Source organism: Panicum virgatum, chromosome 8K, assembly GCF_016808335.1.
Source record: "Panicum virgatum strain AP13 chromosome 8K, P.virgatum_v5, whole genome shotgun sequence".
Taxonomy (NCBI): Eukaryota; Viridiplantae; Streptophyta; class Magnoliopsida; order Poales; family Poaceae; genus Panicum; species Panicum virgatum.
The window spans coordinates 30,881,915-30,888,760 of NC_053143.1; the positions used below are offsets into that span (position 1 = coordinate 30,881,915).

Sequence of the window (6,846 nt, forward strand, 5' to 3'; positions counted from 1 at the left end):
AAGATATGTCTTCCCGATCCCACCAGGACCATCTACAAAAAAAACTTTCTCTTTATTTTTGATAATATGATAAAAAATTTCATTGAAACCTTCCATTTGCTCAGCATTGAGTGAGTCAGCTAATTTAATGTCTTCATCAGATACGACAATTTTCTTCTCCTCAGGTAGTTCCCTATAATAGTCTATGTTCATCTCATCTATTCGACCAAGATTTTAATTATCAGTCAAAGAATAGTCCAAAATGAATTTAATACAATAAACAACATTAATGAGAATACAAGGCACCAAATAGAATTGATAAATTGTCTTACCGGATTGATGCATGGTTGGCAGACTGTAATTTCTAATGTTTTTACCCATCGAGAAGAGAATATCTGCAATGTCTCGAAGGACAAATTGCTCAACACTTGAAGAATTTCCATAAACACGACGATAGTCCTCAGCCATTGATTCAAAATGCTTGTCCCAAAGAACACGGATGTTTGTGTACTCGCAATAAACCATAATAGTGGCAAACATTCTTCTGAGAGCACATGGCATCTGAAAAGTTACAGCTTCACTAAGTGCATTGTCAAGTGAGCTATCTGTTTCAACAAGTCCAAGTTTCTCACAACATTCTCTAAATGTCGGACTAACCACACCACGAACTGTTCTGATTGATATGAATGATGTTGGACCTCAAACATGATTTAGAAGAACTCGAAGATAAAAACTTTCACCCTCAGATGGGTACGCATACACCAGTCTTCCAATCTGGAACCTTCTCTTTCTAGGCTTCCAAACTTTTTTGGACTTGTTCCATGTATAATGTTCTAGAAATTCTCTATATAAATATCTCCTAGCATTTGGATCCACACTATTCATTCTAAAGAACTCTGTTAGCATCGATCTCTAGTTCCTAGCACGTTCTAGCACATCTTCAAGGTTGTCGTCACCATTGAATGGAACCATGTGCATGCCAGGAAGATGAACTTGCATTTACAAAACAGAGGGATTCATAGAATACATTGGGAACCTATAGAGCCAGTATACTGCTTCAATAGATGTAATACACCACGCCTTCCTGTACTGCTTAATTTCATTGATCTCTGTCTCTCCATTCTGATCATGATTCCCAACTGCAAATGATGCACAGTCAGTTCCCTTGTATATATATTTATAGACGTACTTGCAGCATTTGATGCTGGTGCAAACTTCAACATTGATGTGGTAGTTATATCTCATAAGTAGTGTTGGATTATATGGTACAACCCATCCATTATTCAGCCATTTTTTGCGCACAAAAACCTTGCGACCATCATTCCTTCTTCTGTATATAGGGTATGCATCCTTTCCTTGTTCCGTGCTCTCACTGATTTGTCTAGGATACTTGAAACGACATCCACCATCTTGCATGAAACCACACTTTTTATTAAGAACTCCACAAGGACCGTGCATCATGTATTTGCATACAAGTTCATGGAGCAGAGGGTATTTTGTTTCATCAGGTAGTTCTGCCGAAATATATTTGTCAAAATCATCAGGCCCATTAAGCTTTGAACTACTGTCCATTACAAGTAAGAAATGCTCATGTGGTAAACCCCTTTTCTGAAACTCAGTAACATGTGCCGAGGCTGCCACCTTTCCAAAGTGACCCTTCTTAATCAGAAAGTCATGAAGATCAATGAGTTTGGCATGGTAAATCCTTGCCACAATATCTGGTCTATCTTGAGGTGTCTGTCCCGGCAATAAAAGTTCTGTTATCTCTGACCAGTAGGGGTTGCAAGTCATAGTTATAAAGTAATATGGCCTTCCATATCTAGCAACTAATGACATTGCATCCATGAACCTGCATGGCACATCTCTATCACTTACTAGAAAATTCTTAGATAAAACAACCAATTTACCGACCTTCAAACCCCAATGCTCACCGGCAGCCAGGGTGTCCATTATACCATGTCAGTGAAAACATACCCCACTTGAATCCAACAGCACATAAACAAAAAATGTACCAGTACAGGTAAATGCATTTAATATATTTAATTATACCTGATAAAGGTCTACCCTAATAATTTTCTGGTGTTCTGGATTGGAGTACCAATATAGTCGCATACTCTCTATTTTGACATACATATCCATTATCCATTGTTGGAAGAGCCTTCCACCATGAAAGAATACATTAAAGTCGCCATTCCGAATCTGTATAATATAGCAATAATACTCCCTAGCGCTGACATGCAAACATGAACCACCCCCATCTGTTTTTTATGACAAGAACAATAATAAACAATTAAGCATTATAATTATAGAAAATAGAAAATATAAATTCAAAAAATTATGTTAGATACCAGGTTAATATAAAGTTTACCTCCTTCGCCGTCTTCAGCCACGTTGTCCTCACAATCATCTTCGTCTTCGCAAAGATCATCAGCTGCAAAATTAGGAGTTCATAATAAATGTTTAAAACTCATCAACTATGATTGAAATTGATGAACCATCTAACTGTGTAGTCTTGCACGTTTACCGCTTTTTTGTACATGCTTCAGTTTAAAACACGATGTTTTCGCCGCTTGTGGATACGCAATATGACCATCTGTTCAATATAGATCCACATGCATATTATTACCATATACTGGCCAAAATATATATATTTGTTGAGAAGAACATATAGATGTCATACCCTCACTTTTACGCTTGGTATATTTTCTTCTATTTCGCGGAAAGCGCACTATTGGTGTTTCCTCCAGCAATACACTCTTGTCTTCCCAGCCAGTTTCACCGCCAGGATAAAGGACAGGATAAGATAAGGGATCGTAACAACCATAGTACGCCTGTATAAAATGTGGCTCTCCAGAATTTGGATAAACCATTATACTTCGTTTAAATTTACTTTTTTCATCAGAGCCATCCTGCCATATGGCATCAACCTGTTCCATCGCAGGTGCATTATATCTTCTTTGATCAACCGAAATATTGGTGTTCAATTCAATCTTGTATTCGTCCAAATTTTGCATTTCTCCCACACTTCTGAATACACGAACATATGGATTGTTCTCAAGGATTTGTAGAATCGCCCTAATCAAATTTGCATCAAGATGGGGAGATCTTTTACTCCTGTGTGCCAGGGTCTCATCCGTGTCATAAAAGTACAACTGCATATGACGGGGACCGTTTTTCCCCGGTCTCAGTTGGTGCAGTCTGTGATAAATCTAACCATGCACTTTAAAAGTATAAATACCAGTACCTATATATACATAAATCAACAAGGTCAATTATTTATTAAAAATATATAAATAAATAGCAATGTACATAAACCTCACCAGATAATCGACAAGAAATACTCACCGGCGGCAGTAACGACACTTTGATCCACGGTAGCACCAAAGCTTGTGAAAGAGAAATGGGAGTTGAAGTACCGAATATTCTTCCTGAAATACAATGCATCCCTATCCTTCTGGCTAGTAAACAGGCGATGGAGTTCAACAGGAATTGGTGTGTTCACTATGTTAATCTTTCCTTGCTGGCAACAAAAACCAGGTCCCTCACTTGGAAACCTTATTGCACCACAATACTCGCATATCGGCACTTTTCTCAAAACAAGATGTTTCGCAGGAAGATATTTATATACTCGATCGAAAGGATCATTTTCCAAGATTATCACTTTAGGGTCCCTGAATGACTTGTATTCCATGTCTGCGTCAATATTTCAGCATGTATTTAGATTTCATTAATACACGTTATAATATTACATATTCAATTTAATAGGCAAGCATACCACTACCATGGTAGAATCTTGCTTCAGCATCTCCAAATACATCACAATCTAAACCAAAATCATCCGGCGCTCTGCAATCCAGATCTTCCTCTTCATCGACCCTTTTACTATTTACATTCACATCTTATATACCTTAATCAATTGAATGTGTACTTCATTAAAAAAACATTATAATAGTACCTTCTTGTGCGTGTAACATCTCATGATCCGGTTCCCAAATCCCAGAGTCGAATTCTGGTTTTTCACTGTCTACACCTGGTCACAAAGCACCATATAAAACAAAACATCTTAACCCAAAATGTAAATAATTTTAGTGTAAAATATAATACATACATACATACATATATATATATAAAATAACCCCGGGTCACACTCCTGGTGATGGGGTATTTAGAAACGCGTGCCTCATGATTTTGCAAGCAAGGGTTTTGAAGCCTCTCTCTACGTGCTTCCTCTCTTGTTTTTCTATTAATTTCACGTATAATTTTCTGTTTACAAATTCTATCTTGTCTGTCACTCGCGGACATAGCGGCATATTGTTTCCTAGCTCTTTCTCTCTTAATCTCTTCTAGAGTTTTTTCATCAAACTTTCCTGAAAAGGCATAAATTAAATTAAAGGATTACAAAGACATAAATACAATAAAGATTAAATTTATTCAACATATTACCCCTAGATTCGGTTCTGATCCCGAATAAATCATTCGAAATACATATAGCTTGAGGTGTTTGCTCTTCACAGTTCACTGAATAAGTAAATAAATTAAATTATTACCAAGCCATATAACCATTACCCATATAAAATGTAATCAAAGATGTACCGTTCACCCAATTATTGATGAAAAGCCAATCAGCTATCACACACACTAATAAATTCTCAATTATTGCAAAATCATATAACCATACTGTACGAACCTTTTTTCAATCTATTTCCCATATTATCAGGTGTGAATGCCAAAGATTCTTTGCTCGAAAAAATAGCATTGTTACCATGGTTGGTACCCCTAGATTCGGGTGTGACCCCGAATAAATCATTGGAAGCACATATTGCTTGAGGTATTTGATCTTCATAGTTCACTGAATAAGCAAATAAATTAAATTATTACAAAGCCACCACAATCATGAAATTCTCTATTATTGCAAAGCCATACAACCATGTTGTACGTACCTTTTTTTCAATTCAAGTCCCATACTATCAGGTGTGTACACCAAAGATTGATTGCTCGCAAAAATAGCACTGTTACCATGATTGGTAATCATATTGTTATCGCTCTCATGAATCCCGAAAGGATGCTTGAATCTTGATGATGCCGTAAAAACCATAAAAAACAGGATTAAATATATTTGCCTCTGCTCTTCTACATGAATATATACAGGATACTTACCTAATGATGTGTCAGCATTGCCAAGAACTGTTTGTAGCATGGTGGACACTTCCTGGTCGGGCAAAATCAAGGGAAGTACACCCTCACCGTTTTCATGGATGGCAAAAAGTTGTGTCAATCCTGCCAATACAGACAAATACATTTAATCTACCATATTAATTGGATTGTGTTCGTCTGACTGAATATATATTTGGTATATACGGCGAGCACCTGATGCTGGCGCAGCAATAGCAACATCTGAATCTGTCATATTTTTTGAATCATTACCAGACGCAAATGGAACTTGTTGACTGATTCCGGCCTTCTTCCGGGCATAATTCTCCCTTCTTTTTGCATTCCTTTGGGCCTTTTGCTCATCTGTCAGCCTTGCATACCTATCCCTGTCCCTTTGCCGCTTTAGATCCAATGCTGAAAACCCACTATGCAAAAAATATTACATCATTGAACACTGTGATTGTCCACGAATAAAATCACCGAAATTAGGAAACTATATTGAACACTATCATTGTTTACGAACAAAATCACCGAAATTAAGATTAGGAAACTACAAACACGACCTGCATCAGAGGTATTTTTCGTCGTTGCTCTGAATCTCTTTGCAACGCAAGAATCAATTGTGTTTGTGACATCAGAAAGTGGAAGGCACGACTCCATGGGTCTGCAAAAATATAGATATATACACGATGTACTATGAGCCATCACATATAGAATAAGAACAGCACTAAGATGAAAAATATACTTACGTAGGGATCCCTGTTTCGGATGAACATTCACCGGCAAGTAGCATTGGTCTCTTATTACCACGGCGACTGTCCCCTCCATCCATCTCTTAGGCCAGAAAAGGACTTCGATCGATGGCCTCCTGGTAGCGGCAGCTCTCCTATTTAGCAAGGGCTTGGCGCAGTGGCGTTGCGGATCGCCGGAACCAAGAGGCGGCGCAGAAACTCGTCTCGCCGGAACCTCCTTGCTTCACGCGCGTTGCCCTCGCGGTTAGCCGGATCCAGTTGGCGGCGTGGCCTCCAACAATGGTATACCCTTGTCGGCCGTGAGAGATCGAGCGCCTTCCGGACTTCCGGTACAGCGCGACTGCGTGCGCCCTCGCCGGGTCGACGTGGAGGATCACCCGCTGCACCCTCCTCTCCACGGCACCGCTCCACGGCCGCCCGAGCAGAGCCTCGCCGTGGTCATGCCTGCAACCCTCCCTCACTGCGACCAGAGATTGCAGTTCCGTGAGTCGAACGAAGCCTTTACCTCGGGGCACGGGTACGCGAGCACTATGATGGTGGCGCAGAGGGAGGTGTGGCAGGTGTACACGGCATACCCGGCGACCTCCTCGCCGCCGGCACCGGGCGTCCGGCGCAAGAGCGCGCCGCCAGCCTCAGGCGGACTGGCCGGGTTCAGTCGTCGCCGTCGCCTGGGCCTCTGGCTGCACGCGGTTCGCCGGGACAAGGCGGCTCCGTGGACACCTGATTGTTTTGCGTAGAAAGGAAACCGCGATAATCAAGGGAACACCAAAAATTGAACCAGGGTGGGTACACGGGCGGGTACGTGGGCGTCCGGTGACAAAAACATTTGTGTTTTGGCAGATTCATTTTGCTTCTTGCATTTTTCATAGGTCCACCGTGGGCCCGCCATGGTTAATACCTGACATGTGGGGTCTGCGTGAGGGGTACAATCTAATTAACCGCCATAGTTAATTCCTAACATGTG

At 40.3% G+C, this 6,846-nt stretch overlaps 1 long non-coding RNA gene across 1 annotated transcript; it reads right to left on the reverse strand.

The window, feature by feature from the left end:
- Positions 1–4,926: 4,926 nt before the first annotated feature.
- On the reverse strand, positions 4,927–5,539 carry LOC120646255. Its single transcript, XR_005664336.1, has 3 exons — positions 5,347–5,539; positions 5,137–5,256; positions 4,927–5,051 (listed from the first exon to the last, which is right to left on the reverse strand). It is a non-coding gene; the product is annotated as an uncharacterized LOC120646255 (long non-coding RNA).
- Positions 5,540–6,846: the final 1,307 nt, after the last annotated feature.